This window comes from Sinohyriopsis cumingii, chromosome 14 (genome assembly GCF_028554795.1).
Source record: "Sinohyriopsis cumingii isolate HCF-2022 chromosome 14, ASM2855479v2, whole genome shotgun sequence".
In the NCBI taxonomy this organism is placed as follows: domain Eukaryota; kingdom Metazoa; phylum Mollusca; class Bivalvia; order Unionida; family Unionidae; genus Sinohyriopsis; species Sinohyriopsis cumingii.
In genome coordinates this window covers 79906961-79930429 of record NC_142974.1, presented here as the reverse complement: position 1 = coordinate 79930429, position 23469 = coordinate 79906961, and the positions used below count along the sequence as shown (strand labels likewise).

Sequence of the window (23469 nt, the reverse complement as noted above, 5' to 3'; positions counted from 1 at the left end):
AAGGGAAACATCAATTTGCCTTGACAATGGTGAGGTAAGACGGGATGGTATAGGTTCGTGGGAGGCAAAACTTTGCACTTGATCAAGCCTTCGTATTGTCGAATGTTTTTCAGGTCGATGTGTTCCGTCAACAATTGCGGGTGCCCTACAGGAAAGCGACAATATTTGCACACGTAGGGATACAGCGAACACACGTCCAAGTATTTGATTTCTTCTCCTTTCTCTTCGTCGGCTTGGTACAGCAAACAGGTGGCATTGGTCCTTCCTCCGTACAAACTATCCCTCGTGTTCAGCGGGTCCATGAACTGGTAACTTTCCACGAGGCGTTTAAACTCGGGATCGGTTTTCAAACGGTGATCGTACTCGTGTTCCCACATTTCCACCACTTGGTATCCTTGCTGTTCTAACTTTAGGCGTCGCTGACAAGTGTCCTGGTACAAGTCTTCCATGGTTCGTTGTAAAAACTGATTTTTAGTGCCACGGTCAGGGTAACAGACGGGACATCCGTGAAATAAGCAACCGTTAAACTCATACACGATCTTGGGGTTTTCTAAGTCCCAGCCATCGACCGAATACGTTCCGATGGTCTTTTCGCCCCCTCCGTTGCGAGCATGCTGAATCCACTTGTCTTCCTTGTCGCACAAGTAATGTAACCAACGTAGGGCTTTGACCGAGTATTGACGCTTGACAAAGTGGGTCGTTTGAGGACTGATGACAGCCACGGTGTTTTCAGGCATGAATCGTTGTCGATACACTAAGGAACACGCTTTGGCAATGGTGCAAGCTTCTTTCAAAGGATCGACCCCTCCGTGTTCCATGAACAGTTCTCGAAATTTTCCACAGCAACGTCGTAAAATGTCCACGTCGGAACGACAATACTTTAACATTTCTTCCTGAAAGTCGAAAGGGTCCGAGGCGTGAGCCTGGTACCAAGCGTAGAAAGCTTCTCGTTGTTCGGTACGCATGTTGTCGGGGTCGTAATAGTGAGCCTCTGGTAAATGGGGTAGAACGACGTGTTGATTGGCTTCCGTATTGAAAAAGTGTGGAAAGTACCCTTTAGCCATTTCTGTCATTCCAAACGTTTTAGGCATTCGACTCAAAGGCATGGCCAAATAGCTCATCGAATCTTTAAACTGTACTTGTCCCACTTGCATGAAAATGATTTTGGCTCCGTTCAAAGTGACTTTAGGACGTTCGGTGCCTTGTTCCGTATAGTATCTGAGAAGAAACTGTCCATCGTATCCGGAGAAATTGTGAGCCATCACCGTGGCATGACGATGACAATCTCCGTAACGTTCGATGTCCTCTTGGCTCCACGTCTTGTCGACGGGGTCTAAGACCCATTGGGCAAAATTGGCTAACGTGTTCGGTCCCCGAAAGATTTTTTCACGCCCTCCAGGAATCTTGCTGCAGTGAGGGCAATGACTGAAGATAGGTTCTTGAATGCACTTCTCGCACGCTCGATGAGCCACGCAGAAATTAGGAATGTGAATGCCGGTCTCTTGCATGCATTCGAAATCGAAAAAGATGAAATTGCCTTTCTTCTTGTGACCGTCCTCTTTCTCTGGTGGGGGTTGGTATTTTTGCACGTAACATTGGTGTTCCAAGTCCACGATGTGGTGACAAATGTGACATTTTTTCTTTCCTCGACATACGTGTGCCTTGGCAGCATTGGTACATATGACTTGTTCACACGTAGGGCACAATCTCAGGAGTTGACAAGCACATTTCTTCTGTGAACCTTGCGTTTTCAGATGTTGTTGGTAACAGGTAGGGCTGACAAACGTGCGCAGACAAGTTGAACAAGGCACTGGTTTTTCGCTCAGACAGGGTGAAGAGGCCAAACATCCTGAGCATTTCGATCCACAATGCTTGTGTTGCTCTCGATTGTTATAACCATGGTCACATTTCTCACAGTAATAACCGTATCCCAGGAATCCGGTGATACTGGTAATCGTATCGAAATGGTCATCGTGATGATAAACATGAATGTATTTTCCGTCCTTAAAGTCTTGCCCTCGAAACAACAGAGACCCGCGCACTTCTTGAGGGTGCACTTTCAAAGTGTATCGTGGAGCTAGGGCATCTTGCAATTTTTGCATCTCAGGAATGCCGCAGGGTGTGTCTTTGGACAGTCCGGCTTGTTGCAACAGGAGTTCTGCTTCATTTCGTTGTTTGGCTCGATCGGATCGTTGAATAGTTTTCCAGGTTCTTTTCCATTCTACCGTGTCGTTCTTGTTGGCATAAGTTCGTCCCACCACGATGGCACGGGCTAAACACATCTGGTCATGAGGATTGTGAATTTGGACAAGGCTACGCTTAATGCTGCGAAGGTCGTTCACCAATAACATCTTTTTGCGTCCGGTCCCTTGAGGAGGAGAGACGTGGGTCATGTCCAATGTGGCTTTTCCATCGGTGATGTCAAACTGGTCATTAGATTGTTGCACGTGTTGAATCTTGTCCATGACTTTGGAAGCGGTCAATTTTGCAGGGGTGCTAAACTCGATCCAAACAGGGGATTTCAAACCGTCGTGTTGTATGGAAAGTCTCAAGCGGTCGTCTTCTTTGGGTTGACATTGTCGCTTGAGTGCAGTGAGCAGAGAATCCCACACTCCGGTGATGAACCCTTCTGCTTTCTCTAACGGTACTTCGGACTTGAAATCTTTAAACTTCACCGTGTATTTGTAAGCCGTGGTTCTAAATTTTCTAGAGGAGCGCTTTTCCGTCTCTCGAATGGAATAGTATTTTTCAGGGTTGACTAAGGTTGGTGAACTTGGTTTAGAGGTTTCAAATTCTGGTTCACTCATGTCCTCTTCAAAATCACTGGCATGAATTTGTGCCAAGATTTCAGCCCTGGTTCGAGGCGATAGGTCACGTTTCTGCCTCTTACTTTCTTCTTCTTCTTCTTTCTTCTCGAATGAATGGGCTCGTTTCATCTTGAAAGCAAAGAGTCAAATGACTCAAGTTCAAACACCATGAGCTACTTTATAGTCATAGCAGACCAGCGTATATAAAAGAGTGTGTGTCTTATCCTTTCACTATTCATTTCACTCTCAAACCGAGTACAACGATGGAAGAGACTAACCAGATGGAACGTTTCGTCAGAGCTTTGCGAGGGGTCATTAGAAAATTCTCTTCAGACCAGCCTACGGACTACTCTCCTTCCTTTAGAGATAAAAGTCAAGATACTTGCTATATCTGTCAGAAGAAAGGGCATTGGTCTTCAGAGTGTCCAGACCGTCAAAAAAGAACAAAAACAGGGACTAAAAAAGACAAAAGTCAAGATACCTGTTATTATTGTCAAGAAAAAGGACATTGGTCTCCAGATTGCCCAAAAAAGAAACAAGAGGAGTCAGAAGAAAAGAGGGATTCTTCAGAAGAAGAGAGGGATTCTTCGAAAGAAGAGAGGGATTCTTTAGAGGAAGAAGAGGAAGAAAAAAGACAATTGTATTTACAAGAGGTAAAGAAACAGGAGAAGAAGAAAAGAAGAAGGGAAGAAAATGAGGAAAAGACGGTGAAGAAATTCAAAAAACAGAGAGACTAAACAAGGAGAAAGAAGAAGTCAATGAACTTTTAATTAAAGTGTTGTGTTGTGAATTGTGAATTGGATTGTAAAAAATGGAGAAAAGAATAAATGAATGATATAAGGTAAGTGTCTTTGAGTTTTGATTTTAAAATAAGAAGCTACACTCACGCACTCATACACAGACACGTACTATAAGGGTAAAATGGGTGGGGTTTATTTTTGAGTTATTGGCAAATTGAAATTGTATTTCTTTTCGAGAAATGTGGGTGGCCCTTGAAAGGGCCTTTTTTTCTTCATGGTGAAGGGGTGAGTTTAACCAATCAACTTTAACTGCCTTATGCCTTTGCCACGGCCAAGGCCTACTTCTGGACTGCGTAATGTTGATGATGATAATGATTGGGTTGAAATCACTAAGGGTGGTACGGTAGGCTTAGTCACAGGGTTGACGTGTTTAGCTCGGGAAGGTCGTATTCTCTTCGGTCGTGATAAAGAAGTCTGATACATTTGTTTCAGACTTCTTAACTCCGCTAAAATGTCCAACAGTACCGTGACCGTTTGATTTTCACCCTCTTGTTTCTTTGCTGCTACTTCTTCTTGCTGTTGTTGCTGTTGTTTTTTTCTTACCTCTTCTTCTTGTTGCTGTTGCTGTAGGAGAAAAGCCTGTTCCGCTTCCTTTTGTCGTTGTATAAATTTCTCCAATTCTTCTTTCTGTCTCTGTCTAAAATTCTCCACTTGCGGTAATGAAGAAGGTAACGAAGGTTCCGGAACAAATTCTTGCGAGGAGAGAAAATCCACAAAATCCCAATTCACCTCTTCTGAAAGTAAGTCCGAGTTCCCTTGGGCAGTCTCCCCTGCTGGTGCACCCCAATGGATCGTTTTCTGAGTTTCCGTCATGTTGAATCACTGTCGCATAGACTGACTGCACACAAGCGCTAGCGAATCTATATAGACTACGTGACGTCACAGACTGCTCTCTTCGGATTGGATGCGAGCTGACTGAATTCTGTAACGCGTGTTCGGATTGGTAAATGAACTCAATCCGTTTCAATCCTTCCTCCGCCTATAAATAAGCGCCGTTCAATGCATTGATTCACCTGTTCTCGTCGCTTCAAGATGTGGACTACAGTTGAGTCATCCACCCTTGTGTCTTCCATGATGTTTCGGACAGACTTGCTCATGTATGTCCGATCGAAGTGGACCGTTGTCCACAGGACAAACACCAGCCTGTGGATACGTAGGATCTACGTCGAAAGACAAGGATGCCTGAAAAGAGTGCTGATGTACGGACCAACAGTAAGACGCAGCCTAAGGACAAGAAGAAGACCAATGCGGTGCCATTTATGTTAATGAATACATTAACATAAAACCCAAAGGCCCTTTTCAGGTCCAGCCATATATCTCGAAAAGAGATAGTCTTTGAATTGCCTACCCCTTTTTTAAAAAAAATTTTAAAAAAATCCCATGTTCAATTCCTTTGTCGCTATATGTTCCCACGATTTATCGCCATGTTGAAATCCCCTTGTCGCTATATGTTCCCAAGATTTTTCTCCATGTTAATTTCCCTTGTCGCTATATGTTCCCACGATTTTTCTCCATGTTAAATTTCCATTGTCGCTATATGTTCCCAAGGGTGTTTTTAATGCTAATTCCCATTGTCGCTATACTATCCCTATTCTCTACTATTATTATAAACTGCCTTACTGCATTCATAGCTGAAATATGTCTGGAATATTGTTGAAACTACGTTACAAATCCAAATCTCTCTCTCTCACACACACACACACACAAACACACACGCACGCAAACACACAAACACACACACACACAAACACACACACACACACACACACACACACACACACAAACACACACACAAACACACACTCATACAGATCTGTTTATGTTCTCTTAAGATTGTGCATCGTTCAGTACATTACGTAATTTCAGTGTTGACTAGTGCATACATTTACATATAAGATATACAGTTTAACCATTTCAACGGATTTTCAGCATTGATCGCTTGATATTCTTAAGTTGAAAGTAAACGTGCATACTTTTGGCTTTTCGACTAATCAGTAATCTGTATATATTTCTTTGAAACTCCTATATCTTCTACATATACATCTATTCAAAATGCCCCTCGTATCTGAAATTTGTATTTGCAAACCTGGATTGAGAATATACAGAAAATAATATACCAATTACGGACACATCGATCTACCTTTTCAACTGATTTCTTGAATGATATCATTAAAAAGGGGGGAGGGGTCATTAAGTAAAAATAAATCAGGTACCGTTTGCTGCTTTGAAAAAGATGTATTGAATAATTAGAATTTATTCTCGGACACTGATACTGGTTTATACTGATATTTTTAAATATTAAATCTCTACTCCAGCACATTGTACTTTACAGACACTAAAACAATATGCGTATATTTTGCATTAAGACGTCTTCTTCCTTTACAAAACCGGCTTCACGTATTAGGAAAGCAACGACACATATGGAACTTAAGACCTGAATTATTCTAATTTGAACTTCTCAATTATGCAATATTTACTCCGTATTATGATTGTATTACAAGTAATGTATACGAAATCGGCTTCCATACTAATCCTTAAGCGTTTAGTTTGTAATTGCAAATGTAAATCGTATTCTCACAAGTAAAGAAGTAAATATGTTAAAACTGAAAGAGGTGGATATTTGTAAAAAGTAATACCTGTTTATTAGATCGCCACTTTCATTGTCCTCGAACCTATTATCGACTGTATAATTACAACTAGTATAATAACCATCGTATTAACTGCTATCACAATAAACTAATTACATTAAGCAATTAGTAAAGATGTAATTCAACTGAGAATTTAAAATGGTAATCATGTACGATTTATTCAAATAGTCTTGTTTAATTTCATGTGACTCATGATTGTGTAGCTGTATAAAGACGAATTGTTCCCAAAGGTTTCAGTATTGACCGATCACGGACCCCCCCCCCCCCCCAAAAAAAAAAAAGAAAGAAAGATGCTCTTGTATAAGGACGTTCAATTTTATAATGGCTCAAATCGTATGTTTTACCTCATAAAGAAGACACTAATCACTGAGTGGATAAATAGTTTAACTAAGGTTTCCTCTCTTCAGGATCTCAAGTATGGTATTGAAAAATCCTCATATTCATTACTGCTATGTTTGTTTGAAACCAGATATGTTTTGCCAATTATTTGCATACAATGAGTCTCCTCGATTTTGTAATATTATTCCTACACTTCTGTGGTAAAGGAAAATGAGAATGTTAAGACATGACGAATTGTTTGTTAGTCTAGACTGAACCAAATATTTTCAGATATTTTAAACATCTGTACTGCCTGGTTTCACGAATGTAAAAATAAATTTGACAGACCAGTTTGCAGTTTCGCGCTTGGTAGGTCCAGAACGATTACCATGGTTTGCCAGGGAATAGTGTATATTTTTGTTTACGTGTATTTGGAATAAAATGTACTTGGGCTTCGTTTCTGTGTACAGCGTTACCAGAGGGTTGTTTATGTATATTTATATCGTACATTATTTCGTTGCAGTGATTTTGGTTCACTTCATGCTGCACGAGCAAAGTGCTTACAAATATCCAATATATCTTGAACGCACAGGCCGTGTACTGCAATGCAAATTAGCCAATGTACACATAGGCACTTGACAGATTCCAACTTCACATTACCAAATGTATTGTCATTGAGCGGATTATTTACGGCAAAACATCTCCAGCTGTAAAGGTACGTGCATTATAAAATTGTATTTTTTTTTATCTGCATTATAAAATATAATGGTTTTGGGTTTTAATGTTCTTACCGTTTTTGTGCATTTGTGATAGATTCGAATTTTCTAAATGCAATGTTCTATTTTTTGTAGTCGTTTTTCAAGTGTGCCAGTGAATAATTGAACATAAGGCTTGTATCCACTTTAATGTTGCATGTATTAAGGAATGAGATAATGTTACTTCAAGCTCTTCAATATTCTGTCAGATGCAGATTAGCATACGAAACCTACCATTGTGATAATCTTGTACATTGTTCGATGAAATAATTTACCGTGAAATAGCTGATTCCACTTACGCGTAGGCATGCAATACGTCACTGCATTTATACACAAACGTGTAGCATGTATTATACGGCTTTAGGCATTGTTTTTAGTCGTTTCGGCCACCCATTGTTTGACTGAGCAGTGACGATGTGTTAGTCAACCCAGTCTGTTGATCTGCCTGTTTTGGGCAGTGTGACAGCTGTAACGCTGTTGATGTCCGTCTTTGTTGCTGAGGCGTCTTAGCTGTTTTCTGTGTGATGGTGTTTTGAAAGCCCTAGACTGTACGTGTTAGCTGCATGTGTGTTGGGCGACTGTAGAGCTGTTTGTATTGTCTGTATTGTTAGCTATTGGAACTATGTATTGGAGTATTTTTTAGCTATGGTGCTGGTTTGTATTATTCAGTACTAGTTCTGTGTGACTTGGTGTATACCTGGTGTGATGCTGTAGGCGGTGACGTTGGCTCGGATGAAGATAATGGTTATCTCGTCTTGAGGGACGAAGGCTCCGGACCAACATATCTGCAGGGAACAAATTGATCCTAGGGATGCATTGGTAGGCTGGGTGGCAGGAAAATCATTTGCTGGGTGGGGCAGTTGGGGATTTCACTCCCCCAATTTGCATGTGCTGTAACATTGCTGTTGCCTATATACGAAAATTAACGAGCCGTCGAGTTTTGTCCCCCCACCCCCGAATCAAGTTTTGCCATCCTGAAAAAAGTTGAAATGACGTCCTGCTGGGAAGGGCGGACAATTCATTGTGGCTCCTTTACAATCTGACAGCGGTGAGTCTGAAAATACCTTGTGGTTTTCAACTTGATGACATAAGTTATCTTGCACCATTGGGTTATTGATCATTATCGATGTTCGAGCCCAACAACCGACATTATTGCTATTAATCCGTATCGTAGTTTGAGCGAAAACCGTCATTGTGTACGTGTGCTAACATCATTAACGCTATTTGGGCAAGACCCGCCATTGTTGTTTATGCGAAAACCATCGTGTAAGTGTTAATACCGTCATCGTTCTTTGTGCGGAAATAATGCTATTTGTGCGATAACCGTAAGTTATTTGTGACAATCGTTATCATTATTTATTTGAAAATCGTCATTATCATTATATTTTGGAACATCATTATTTGAGTAAAGATCGTCATTGCCAACTATCTGAGTAGAAACTTGTCATTGTTTGTATGAAACAAGGTATTAAAATTTGAGTGGAAACTTGGCACTGTCAGTATGAAACCAGGTATTACAATTTGAGTGGAAACTTGGCACTGTCTGTATGAAACCAGGTATTACAATTTGAGTGGAAACTTGGCACTGTCTGGATGAAATCAGGTTTCACAATTTGAGTGGAGAATTATCATTATATGAGAAAGCGACCACAAATTGAGTGAACTTTCCATTGTTTAACTGAATCCTTTTTCACTATTTGAACGAAAACATATTAATGTCTTGAAATTCACACATCATTTGAATGATTGATTGATTTGGTTATGCTTATATTTTGTTTGATTTAAATTTATTTGATATTGTTTGCTGTTCCTTTTAAACTTCTCCTTACAATACGTCACAGTTAAGAACCGTACCATTTTCGTTATATTGGCTATTAAACCCAGTGTGTTTCATTGTTAAAAATCCACCGTTGCAATTCATGCGTACTGGTTTGTTGTAGAATTTTTATATATTTAGTCATACATAAAAACCAGCGGTTTTTTTTTTCCTCATTCATATCATATTCGTTTGTTTAATCAGACCCCATCCAGGTTCATCATGTTAATTTTAAAAGAATTCATCTGAAACTTGAACCAATATAAGATATATGAAATAGAGAAAGGAAAAATTAAAGTTCTCTCACCTTTCAGGTGCATGATGCAGCATCACCTAGCTTTCCCATCATGCACCTGAAAGGTGAGAGAACTTTAATTTTTCCTTTCTCTATTTCATATATCTTATATTGGTTCCAAGTTTCAGATGAATTCTTTTAAAATTAACATGATGAACCTGGATGTCAGATTATACCACGATTATGGATTACCTGCCATTTACTGAATGTGGGAAAATGAACCGGTGGTAATTGTAACGGGTAAAGGTGAGAATTATAAAGGACCAAAATTAAGTCACTAAATATGATTACCTGTATATCTATCTAGAAAATATCCTAAAATTTGTCTTTTTTTTCAATGAAATACAGATTTAATTATTCGTGATAACTCGAGAATGGTCCGGCTCTGAATTGAGTATTGTAAAGAAGTTTAAACACGTGCAAAGGTTGTTATAAATTATCAAATCAAATTAACACCTTCTTTTCAATATATATATATATATATATATATATATATATATATATATATATATATATATATATATATATATATATATTAGTGTGTGTGTATATATGTATATACAGTGTGTGTATATATAGTGTGTGTGTATATATGTATATATAGTGTGTGTGTATATATGTATATATAGTGTGTGTATATGTGTGTATATATGTGAATGTAATGTGTGTGTGTATATATGTGGATGCAATGTGTGTGTATGTAATGTGTGTGTATATATGTGTATGTATATGTCTGTATGTATATGTGTATATATATATATATATATATATATATATATATATATATATATATATATATATATATGTGTGTGTGTGTGTGTATGTATGTGTGTGTTTGTGCATATGTATGTGTGTATATATATATATATATATATCTATATATATATGATGTGCATATGTGTATATATGTGCATATCTATATACATATCTATATCAGACCGCTCCGGTGGCCTTGTGGTTAAATTGTCCGCCTCTAATGCGGAAGGTCGCAGGTTCGAACCCTAGCAGAACCATACCAAGGACATACAATAATGGTACTAATAGCTGCCACACCTGCCGCTCAGCAATAAGAGGTTAGTGTTAGGACTAGTCGGCAGACTAATGTGACTGGGTGGGACATTGTAGCGATATGACTGAAACATTGTTAAAGATATGTTACAAATCTAAATCACACATATATATAGCTATATACGTCTACACACACACACGTACATATATATATAATTTGGAGTATACGCATTTGGTTATATCACCCCATGATAAAGAATTTTTTAAAGAAATATTTTATTACGTCTCCCATTATTTGAATTCGTTGCAATGAAAATATTTCTTAGCCTGAAATAATTAGCCAGTTACTAGGAGCAAACGTCAGTGAGCTTCCATGATTCCATGGTCCACTAGTATATAGGTTAAAACGGAACGATACCGTTAATATAGCCACGGCGGCTAATGTGATGCAGTTTTACTGGCGAAAGGTGCCTGGAAATCATAAATTGACTGCCCTAATGTGGTGTAGATAAAGTCCCCCTTGTTTTGAGATAGTTGTATAATTGTATAATTTCTATGGCGTGAACTACTGGTAGTGCGGAAACCTAACGAAGAGAAACCATGCAAATGTGGGGTTGATATATATTTGGCAGGTTGTGAGATCAGTTGTCTTGGATTGATTATATTAAAATTTATGTATATATAGGACCCGTCGGGCTTTGTAATTTACAACTGAAGTTGTATGGAATTTTTGGGAATTTTGGGGTAAACTTGCGACTTCCAGCGGGAATCACTCCTTGGTTTGACACCGGTCAAGTAAGTACCCCTGGCTTTTAAGAATAATTGTTAGCAGAAATGGGATGCTTGAAAAGATTTGACAGTGTTGCAAGTAATTAGCTTTTATTGTTTCGAACATACTCTTCTTCGCAATTTGAAAGAAAGACGTGACCTATAAAATGTAAAAAAAAAAAATTAAGATAAATACATATAAATGATGAAGCTAAATTATAATCATTTCGGTTTCGCGACCTTTAGTTTGCGAAAGTAGATATATTATTTTGCTGTTAAGAAACGTGCTCAATTTGAGTGCATTAAGTCCAGTCACGACTGAATATTTTATCTAGGATATAAACAATGATGATACGAAAGAGTGCATTAGAAGGAGCAGAAATTCAAATGTGAGTCATAAGCGGCGTGTTACATTTTGTCGACTCGTGGTGGCTAGAACAAATGATTCATTTTCCCCCACTACAAAAGCTCCAAGGAAACAAAGATCAGACATATTGGCCATAAAATCCTGTGCATACCCGGTTCATGAATTCGGCTGTATAATCTTTAACTGAGAAGAACTGCTAAATAATGCGTATTCAACAAAACTCCCCCCCCCCCCGGTATTTGACAAGACACCTTCCCCGTATTTGACAAAACACCCCCACTCTCTTGTGTTAAGTTCATAACCGTTATGCTGAATTTATTGGAACCCCATACCAGATTTGGCAATAATAATAACAAAAATAACATTATCTGCGTCTGATTGGAAACATATGATGCTGGGATTGATAATTAGCCAGGGATTAGTGTATGGATCGCCTCGTTATAAAAATAACTATTGGGGATTGGAAATTTAAAGGTGCACGGTGCTCTATAATGGGTTTATCGGAACCACTGTTTGCAAAGGGACGAATCGTGTCGCCACAACATGTTTAGATTAGATTCATTTAAAAAAAAAAAAAAAAAAAAAAAAACACATCCGAAATGGACAATGAAAATCCGTCATTTGCAATCGTACTGGGCCAGAGTGCCCAATTGAAACACAAGTGCATGCGCTCTGTGCATTGCATACATTTTAGTTACAAGACTATTACGAAGAAGCGAAACACTGAACCTTTTCGAAAACATACAGAAGTTCTGTTTCGCTGATATATATTTTGACCAATTTAATACAAACGCCATTTAGAGCATTTTGAGCGAGGCGTTCAGTATGGGGACATACAAATTTGATATCAGGCACGTTTGCCTTGCCGAGAGTGAGCTATACATACCTGCATATATATATATATATATATATATATATATATATATATATATATATATATATATATAGATAGATAGATAGATAGATAAATAGATGGATATAGATATAGATTATTTAGATCTATATCTATCTATCTATCTATCTATCTATCTATCTATCTATCTATCTATCTATCTATCTATATATATATATATATATATATATATATATATATATATATATATATATATATATATATATATATATATATATATAGCTCTGTGTATGTAGATCTATCTATCTAATCTTACCATCTTGTCTGCTTTACTAGGGCCCCATTACATAGATGCAACAAGAGCTTTGGAGATCATCGGACTACTACTTGTGGTGATTGCCGGAATAATCGGATTTCTCAAGTTATGCGCAATGTTAGATAATCCAGCTTTCCTGGGAATTGCAGGAGGAATAGCTGTTGCAGCTGGTAAACCTATTCATCTAGTAAAGGTGATCGTAATGCATTGCTGAAACGCATAGTTCATGAAGTGCTTGTACATAGGATTTACTACTGTCTACACTTTACCGATCAATTTAACAGTCAATTCAAATATTTCCTTGTGCGTGTATAAATCTAATGATGGGATGATGGTGTATAGTTTGATTTAAGGTGATAGTCGTTAGTGTTTTCTGTGTTTGCATTCAAGACGGTCTTTATAACATCCAGTAGTGTCGTCAATAGTCAAAATAAGAAATAAAGGTAAGTCTGATTTGTTTTCTTCACAATACAGGTTATAAGTCGTCAAGCAGTCGAACTAAAAGGCAGGATATATTTCATTCCTGTCTCTCACTTTATCCGTTCTAATCAGTTCGATTGTAGTTGAGTGACGTTATGTATTCAGCGTAGGCTCATAATTTGAACAACGTACTTATCTCAATGGTGTATTTCTTTGCTAAGCAACAACAAAGTACACAACCATCCTTGCTTTACTTCTGAAAATCCACAGGATTATTAAAAGTTGCGTTCAGTAATAAACATCAATTTCAGCTTGATATCAGCAAGTAAATGCAAGCATTGACTTCTAAACAAACACTTTTGCTCCAAAAAGGAGAACGACAACCCATACAGGTCTTTAATTGGCATTGTTGATCATATTGGATAATTCGTTAATCTATTCCACCCATCTCCTAATCTTAGACTGAATTTACCATGAATAATGGTAATTGGTGTATGTTGTACAACTTTTACTTTCCAAAATCAGCCAAATTGAAATTAGTCTTCTTTGATTTGTCTGCAAATACCTCTATTTCTGGAAAGAAAAAGCGAGTCAAACTTCATTGTTAAAATAAAATGTCCAGGTTTATACGTAATTTGTACTGGTTGATTATTTTCGAAACTAAGGAAATTTGCACAACATGCCTACAATAGGCAAAGTTTAATCCATGTGCGAGTCCGCAAAAGAAAGTATTTAATACTTTGAAAATACTGAGTCTTCTTAAAGGCTGAATGCAACATAGAACCATAATATTTAAACACTAAGTGTCGGTCTTTTTACTATGAACATACAAAACTAAACAAATGTATAGCATATTATATCACACATTAAACATTATTTGTTTCGGCTTCTACCGATTTTCTCTATGCTAGGCCCACACATACGTGTGGTTTTTAAGTTTTTCCTCTATTTGATTTGACAGCAGATCGTGCATGCAAATTTCACGTGATATTTTTTGGAGTTGATGCTTGTAAGTATTAGGCACAATATATTGAACAGCTATCTGTTTTACATATCTCTCACGAATACACCTATACTAAATTGTCAAATAAGTGAAGCGTATGGTTTTTAATACCACTCACCATATAATACCAGATTTCAAACATATCGTACAGATTGAACGTCCAAACAAATGTTTCCCTGGTAAACAAACACCTCACTGGTCAAGAGTTGTAAACATTAAATAAATGGGTTCTTTGGAGGCTGCAGCTTTCCACCAGACTCGCTATTCATAAGCAAATCTATGAAGCCGCTAAGAAGAATGTCACAAGTATAGTCCATGAAGCGAAATCAGCCCACTACACTACTAAGATCATGGAAAGTTCCAGCTGCAAAGAGCTCTTCGAGATTACTAACAAGCTAATGTCAAGGAACAAATTTACACCACTTCCATCTACCTTCTCTCCAGTCTACCTTCCGGACATGTTTGCAGATGTCTTCCGTGACAAAGTACAAATCATTAGAGATAAGCTTGACACCCCAATTTCAATTGACTCGTCGTCACCATACAGTTGCGATACAGAATTTGAGCGGCAACCATTAGCTGTATTTGAACCTGTCTCTATGGATTTCTTACGTTCAATCCTGATGATGACTGCACCAAAGTCATGTGAACTTGATCCAATTCCAATATCGCTGTTGCTTGAGTGCTTAGATCCAGTTTTGCCTTCACTAACTGATGTTATTAATATCTCTCTCCTCTCATCTGGAGAATTCCCATCATTTTTCAAAACTGCCAATGTAAAGCCTTTGCTGAAGAAACCAACACTAGACCACAATGATTTAAAGAACTACCGCCCAGTTTCTAATCTCCCATTCACATAATAAAAGCTTAGAAAAGGTTGTTCTATTCCATCTTGTATGTCATTTAAATTCAGTATTTTTAGCAATGTACTCTCTACATAATCGCCCTTGCCACAGTACTGAAACTACTCTTTTAAAAGTAGTTAATGACATTTTCTCTGCGTTGGATAGCGGAACGATAAGTCCTCACCCTCCTTGATTTGTTTGCAGCATTTGACACAATATACCATTATATATTACTTCACCTCACCGTCTTAAGCATGTATTTGACATTCATGACACAGCCTTACTGTGGTTCAAGTCCTACTTGGTCAACAGGACACAAATTGTATCTGCAAATGGAATACACTCCAGCCCAGTTGATCTATGTTATGGTGTGCCACAGGGGTCTATTCTTGGACCTGTTCTCTTCATTGTGTACACTCATTCGCTCTAAAGTGTCATAGATCATCAAGTGTCTCACCAATTGTACGTTGATGACACCCGAATATACAAATCTAGCCACCCAGCTGAAGTTGATGCTACCATCCAAGGTGTAGAGAGGTACATTTCTGATGTGAAATCATGGAAGACCTGCAACAAGCTGCAGACGAATGATGATAAAACTGAGGCCATTCTGATCACAACACAAATACTTTCTCATTCACATCATTTACCTCAAACAATAAATATCAGCAACACCAACATGAAATTCACACAATCAGTACGAAACCTAAGTGTTACTCTGAACATTACTCTCACATTGCACCAACATGTCTTGAACATATGCAGGGCTGCATATCTTGAACTGAGACGCATCAGCTCAGTTCGCAAATATCTTTCAGTTGATGTCACTAAAACACTTGTGTGTTCATCAGTACTTTCAAGACTGGACTATTGTAACTCAATTATGTCTTGTTCATCTCAATATCTGCTCCAGAAACTTCAAAAAGTTCAAAACACAGCTGCTCGGAGCAAACTTAGAGTACCACGATCAGAGCACACCTCCCCGCTGTTCTGTACCCTACACTGGCTATCCATTCGATCCTGAATCAAACACAAAATTTGTTCTCTGTGCTACGTTTCACTGTCGGACTCTAGTCCAACATACCTATCCGACCTCACGCATGTGTACACAGCAGCAAGATGCTTACGCTCCTCTTCTGTCAATCGTATACTCATTATTCCCACAATGAAAACAAAAGTCATATGGACAGTGTTCTTTAGCATACCAGGGCCCAGCAACGTGGAATGAATTGCCCACTGAACTTAGACACAGTAATCACATTCAAGAGGGTTCTCAAAACTCACTTATTTCGAATGTAAGAACAAACTTAAAGACCTAATAATGTTTCCTACCTGACATATTCTCAGCATGTTTAATTTTTAATGTTTTTGTAATTTCATGGTGTTTGTGTTTGTAATAATGTGTTTTTTTATCTTATAGGTGTTGTCTAATGTTGTAAAGCGCTTAGGGCTTGTAAAGATTAGGCGCTATACAAAGTCCTCATTATTATTATTATTATTATTATTATATGGACAGCGTTCTTTTGCATACCAGCTCCCAGCAACGTTGAATGAATTGCCCACTGAACTTAGACACATTAATCACATTCAAGAGGGTTCTCAAAACTCACTTATTTCGAATGTAAGAACAAACTTAAAGACCTAATAATGTTTCCTACCTGACATATTCTCAGCATGTTTAATTTTTAATGTTTTTGTAATTTCATGGTGTTTGTGTTTGTAATAATGTGTTTTTTTATCTTATAGGTGTTGTCTAATGTTGTAAAGCGCTTAGGGCTTGTAAAGATTAGGCGCTATACAAAGTCCTCATTATTATTATTATTATTATTATTATATGGACAGCGTTCTTTTGCATACCAGCTCCCAGCAACGTTGAATGAATTGCCCACTGAACTTAGACACATTAATCACATTCAAGAGGGTTCTCAAAACTCACTTATTTCGACTGCAAGAACAAACTTGAAGACCTAGTAATGTTTCCTACCTTAAATATTCTCAGCATGTTTTTTTTTTTAATGTTTTCTAATTGCATGGTGTTTTGTTTTTGTAATCATATCATGTTTTTTTATCTTATAGGTGTTGTCTAATTTTGTAAAGTGCTTAGAGCTTCTAAAGATTAGGCGCTATACAAAGTCCGCATTATTATTATTATTATTATTAACAGAGCTGTGCGGAACGTCATACGTTCATTTTGCGATCACGTGCTAGTTAGGAAATGACACCGAATGCTCATATAGACGATCATAACGTTGCACTTGACCATAATACGAGCTTTACGTCTTTATAGTCTGTTTCGAAATGGTTTCACGTTTGAATCGGCGGACATCATCAGAATGCATCTCGCGTTAAGCAATTATTCTTTTATATGGAAAAAGGAGAAAACTGATAGTTGCGAAATTGCACTATGCAATGTAACCGATCATGCGCTGTTTCAGATCCAGATACGATTCGCGTGCAGAAGGATAAAGATATCTCTCATAACAAGGCAAGATCGAGTGGTGGCACTGTGCTGTTGTAGGTGCAGCTAATGTTGCTCTACAGCAGGGCAATTTCGCAAACTGCTTCGTGTGTAGCGAGCTGAGAAAATCTGAGTTTCCATTTTGCTTAACAATAAGTTAAATAATTACTCGTAAATCGGCGGCAATAAACTGATACCACAGTTATCTAGATGTGTACTTGTATAGATCATGTCCCTTGACGTACATACGATCACATGTAGACAGTAATTTAGTCCTATAAAAAAGCTGTATGTTATACATTTATCTGTCCATGGAAATTTTTTCCGAAAGTGGGAATTTATGGGAGCGATTACTCCTATCGATACGTTATTTCATAATTGCACTCGTTGTGCACAAACTGTTTAATTTTACTATCTTAACTTGGAAACTAAACGTTCCAGACATGTCCCACTAACAGACAATGAACAATGAAATGATCCAGTATTCACACTCCTTACGACATGCACAAGTGAATCTCCTTCCTGTTTTAATCAATTAGTTGAAAATAACATGCCATATTGAGCAAAGAGATAGGAAACCAAATGTGAAAATGATAATTGCATAATTTGAATTGATTTAAAGTTTTTTCACGTGTCATTCGTTGGTTTGATTTCAGTCAATCTTCTTTCATTATACAATCTCCAATGTTTTCAATATATTGAGTCCTCGCTGGACTTTTATACTTGGACATTGTATCTCATGTATACAAGTTTAATCAAGAATCCGCCATGTCTAATATGCCTGGAGTTCTCGATAGATTTCTTTCATATCCAGATGTTTAATCTAAAATTTCTATGATACGATGATCATACCGTAGCATAGTATATCAAACATTAAAGAACATTATTTGCTTTGGCTTCTCGGTTGACCTATATACCCAAATATTTAGTCGTCCATGTATACATTAGAAGTTCACAACTACGTCTTGCATATACATTGAATCTTGATCGTTACAATATAATGGGCTCCCAGGTGAGTTTTATACCCATATATTTAATCTTCGATATATAAAATTCAATGAGCTCAGCTGGTTTTCAATCTGATATTTAACCTTCTGTGCGTATTTTGAAATTGGCTTCTAGCCGAGTTTTACACCCATATATTTAATATTCGATGCAAAACATATATTACAGGTTTAATGTCCTAAATATTTATTTCCCGGGCGAGAAAACACCTCGCTGGTCCGGATTTGCAAATAATAAATGAATGTAAGTTATTTCGTGGCTGCAAAGAGATCAGTGCTGTGCGGAAAGGCATAGGTCCATTTTGCGATCTCGCGCTGGTTTAGAACTGTTGCCAAATCTTCGCACGCCGTACTTGATCATAACGTTACACTGACCATAGTACAACCTTTACCTCTATATAATCCATTTAAGAAAAGACTTTGCGTTTGAATTGGCAAACAACACCAGAATGTTTGTCGTGCTAAGCAAGTTTTCTTTTTATGAAGAAAGGAGGAAGCAGATAGTTGCGAAAAAGCACTATGCAATCGAACCGGTGTTGCTTTGTTTCAGATCTTGATATATGACGAATGTGAATAACGGTAACGGTAAAGTGATCGGTCATGTCCATATAATGTTGAGACTTGATCCTGTGCCGTTATAGGTGCAGTTAATGTTGCTGTACAGCTGCGCAGTTTCGCAAACTGTGCAGCATGTAACAAGCTGAGCAAAGACGATTTTCCATTTTGTTTAACAATAAACTAAATAAATACTAGTAAATTGATTGGCGGTAGTAATAGATAACAGTTATCCATATGTGTATTTGTATACATCATATCCCTTGACGTACATACGATCACGTGTAAACAGGAATTTTGACTTTAAAGAATCGCATCAAAGCTGCATGTTATCCATTTATCTGTCCATAAAATACAACCCCAAAAAATCCGAAAATGAAGCACAAGTGGGCATGTATGGGCGCCATTAGCCATATCGGTGATTTCACACTTTCGCTAGTTTTGTAAGAACAACTGTCTTATTAATTTTGCTCTTTCAAGTTCGAGACTAAACGTTCCATACATATCCCGCTAAGAGACCACGAACCAATGTACCAATGAAACGCGCCATGATTCATTCTTAACAACAGGCACAATTACATCATCCTTCGTGTTCTCGTCATGTATTTAAAAATAACACGCCTTGTATCATGTCGCGAGATAAACCAAATGTGAAAACAATAATTTAATAATTTTGATTTTAGATTGATTCAATGATTTCTCATGTGCCATTCCTCGGTTAGATTTTAATCAATGATCTTTCATTATATAGTCTCCACTGTTATCAATATAGCGATCACTAGCTTGACTTTTATATTCGGACATTGCATTCGACATGTATACAAGTTTAATTCAGAATCTCCCATGTCTACAATGCATGGAGGTCTCGGATGTCTTTCATATAAAAATGTCTGATCTTCAGTTTTGACGAGCTCTCGGTTGCCCTCTATACGCATATATTTAATATGTCGTGTACACAATAGTTCACAGCTTCGTCTTACCTGGATATTTAATCTTCGTTCGTTACAATATAACGCGTTCCCAGGCGAGTTTTATACCCATATATTTAGTCTTTGATGTATATAATACAATGAGCTATCAGATGACTTATACAGTGAGCTTTAATACTCATTGTGTGCATTACAATCAGCGTCCAGCTTAGTTTTATACCCATATATTTTAAATATTCGATGATAAAATATAACCAACTCCATGTTTTGTGCTCAGACGATCTAATCATCAGTGCATGCAATGCAATGGGCTCCAAATTAACTCTCATAGCCAAATATGCAATCTTACATATATATATATATATATATATATATATATATATATATATATATATATATGCACCATTCAAAGTGCTCTCGGTTGCATTTATACTCCGACATTTAATCTTCCATCTTTACAACAAAACAAATTCTCAGTTGAGGCATTTTTAGCCTGTTAAGAGCCCAGTTCTTTCTTAAACCTCCCCTCTTGCTTGTACGATGAAAGAATCCATGTCAAGTTCCAGGTGATACAAGTATATTTTTTCTCCTCAAAATGAATCAGAGTAGATGGAAATGAAAGATTCTTTCTTGAATCCATTTTTTTTTTAGAAATTATGTTCATATATTAAAACCATGGACAAATTAAACGAGTACATTATTTTAATTCAGTACCATTACGTATGGTTACAACATAGTCCTCAACCTCGGCATATATTTTAATTAAATACAAATATGTATTTGACTAATGTAGAACCCTGATGTAGGATGTCAAAATAACTTCAATCAGTTCTACTTTATCAAGTTCAAATCATGTCATACAATGTAATATATCCTAATGGAACATAAGAGAAAATAAATCAAGCTGTTGTTGTTGTTGTAGGGTTTTACGCCATATTTCAGCACACAATAGGCTATACATGGCGGCCAGTATTAATGGTGGATGAAGAACCCGGGACAACCCCCGGAAAGAACCACCGGCCCACGAGAAGCTACTGGCAGGCTTTCTCACATACCCACATTGGCCGAATCTGAGACTTGAACCCACGCAGACAGAGGTGATATGGCAGTGAGCCGTAATGGAGAACACTTTAGATCACTCGGTCATTCCGGGCCACCCAATCAAATTCTAACAGTAAATATTATTTCCATTGCTTGAAAGATAAATGTAAATATTATGTAAAAATGTAATGTCTATGTTAGTGTAGAGATGGAATACTTTCTGTAGGATACGATCGTATTGTTACAACTCATTATTTTTGGATACGCAAAGAGATAAACGTGCCTTTGCCATAATATGGGTGAACATGTTGAGTCGTTTAAAAAGATTTGTCCTGCGAAAGACCGAACCAAAAGCTAAATTTCATTCAAAGAAACTAAACAAAACAAATCATCTCGATTTTTTGAAATCTTTGAACTCACATGATTAGTATTGTTATCTCATTTTCCCGATACGTTTGGCGTCCACGTTATCGCGTGTACAATATTTAACTGAGTGAAATGTGGATATTTGCTATCGTTTAAGCACATTGGAAACATGAAAGCAATTACCAAATTATCAGCTCTACATATAATTTCAAGTGATGTCACTTAGTTCCACGAAATTTACAGTACTTATTAATTTCATACGTGTGTTTCCACCAATTTACGTTGAATACGCCAATTAAGATTCATTTCTCAACATACTATGGGTACGAATATGTGAATGTGTAATCTGTATCTCATATTGCTGCTTTTTCTATGACGGGTATATATTTGAATTAATATCGTCTGTTGTCATATTCAATTGTATACAGCTATTGTAGTAACCGTAATATATTTTCACATATGTTTCAGGAACCTTTTTGATTTTAGGAGTCATCGTGTTTGGAGCCAAGACAGGAGGCCTAAGTGATAAAGGGGCCACGTTACATATAGGATTTGCACTTGCTTTGTTATCGGGAGTGCTTGCAGTGGTAGCAGGTGGCATGTTCTTGGCTTGCAAGTCTGATTAAACTATATCCAAATATAAGATTCATCCCTAAGGGATTGAAGAATCAGAAAGAGATGTATATTTTCTTTGTTCAAAGGACAAGGTTTTTGACCATCAACATTTCTTCCTTTTGAAATCACTTTTATGACTCTTGACATAATAGGGCAGTGCCAAATAAATCTACAAATCGTAAAGTTATGTAGTAAAGAAAATGACACGATTATTTCACATGCATTTTAGTCATTGGATCCAGCATTTTGGGAACTTAGTGTGAATTCTTATTAGTCCTTGTGTACAATTCTAGATATTACTACTCCTGAAGTCTAACACCATACTGCATTGATAAGTATCACTTTTGTGTTACTGTGATCATGCCTTTTTAAGATGAGCAAGTTTATAGCAATGCATGGAATTTAATTAAATTGCACGCAACTTGCGTTCTAAATAGTGTCGTTTACAACGGAAATACAATATTTTTCAGTTTCAAATAAGCTTAGATCAGCACCTCAATGAAAATGTATGTCTGTTTGTAGGTATTGCATAGCAAATATATAATTTATATAACTCTACCAAATATGGTCATTATTCACCTGCCTGATTATTCATATTAAGTCTGAATGCAATCTGAACTAACAAGTCCTGAAAACAAATACGTTTCCTGATAATGGAACTTGGTAAAAATATAAATGAACCCTGCAAAATGTTTCAAGCAAGTTTCCAATCCACGGAATCTGCTATATTTTCGTGTACTTTCCTGAAGGTACAGAATAAGTAAACAACTTTCCATTAGGTCGCTGATTGCATGAGATTGTTTCAATTTTATTTTAATTCCTTCGTTACGCCGATGAAAGTAGTTAAGTTGCATAATATCATATGTTACAATGTTATGTGTGAATTTAGTTAAGATACTGATGTTGTAGTTAATTTTCTCCTGCTTTATTGGAATCTGCTGGGTTTTACCCAGTTTCCGCTGCATCTGAGATGTGGGATTGTTTTTATCAGGTCTATATGAAACCATTAAAGCAGTTTTTAAGTTAAATTGTTGTTGCTACATGATATTTCAAATATTACTGCAAGTTATTGTTTATTATTTAAAGTTTCAGCAATAAAATTAATAACAGTAACATAAGTGTTTTCGTTACGTGAAATAAAAGCATGTCGACGTGGATTTTCTTGGCCAGTGATGACATACAATCAAACTGAATAGAAAACAGAAGGAAACAGGTTTACGAGTTGTAGCAAATGGACGGAAATTACACGTAAGCGTGACAAAATATATTATTATACAAAAATATTGATATGCATAATACAGCCGCAATAATTAATTTTAATTTTGAAAACATTTCAAGAAGTATTAAGCAATCATGTATCTGTAACCTCACCCGTAACTATATTAAGAGCATTAATTCGTTCTAGAGTTCCTCAGAATGAAATTTGTGCCTGTTGCAAATAGTATGTGAATGGTGAAATGATGTGACAAGTTGCATGATATT

The 23469-nt window shown here is 37.0% G+C and overlaps 1 long non-coding RNA gene across 1 annotated transcript; it reads left to right on the top strand.

Moving 5' to 3' along the window:
• The first annotated feature begins 9674 nt into the window (after positions 1 to 9674).
• Positions 9675 to 23139, top strand: LOC149784221 (uncharacterized). Its single transcript, XR_016414114.1, has 3 exons — positions 9675 to 9685; positions 12772 to 12921; positions 21841 to 23139. It is a non-coding gene; the product is annotated as an uncharacterized LOC149784221 (long non-coding RNA).
• The last annotated feature ends 330 nt before the right edge of the window (positions 23140 to 23469 follow it).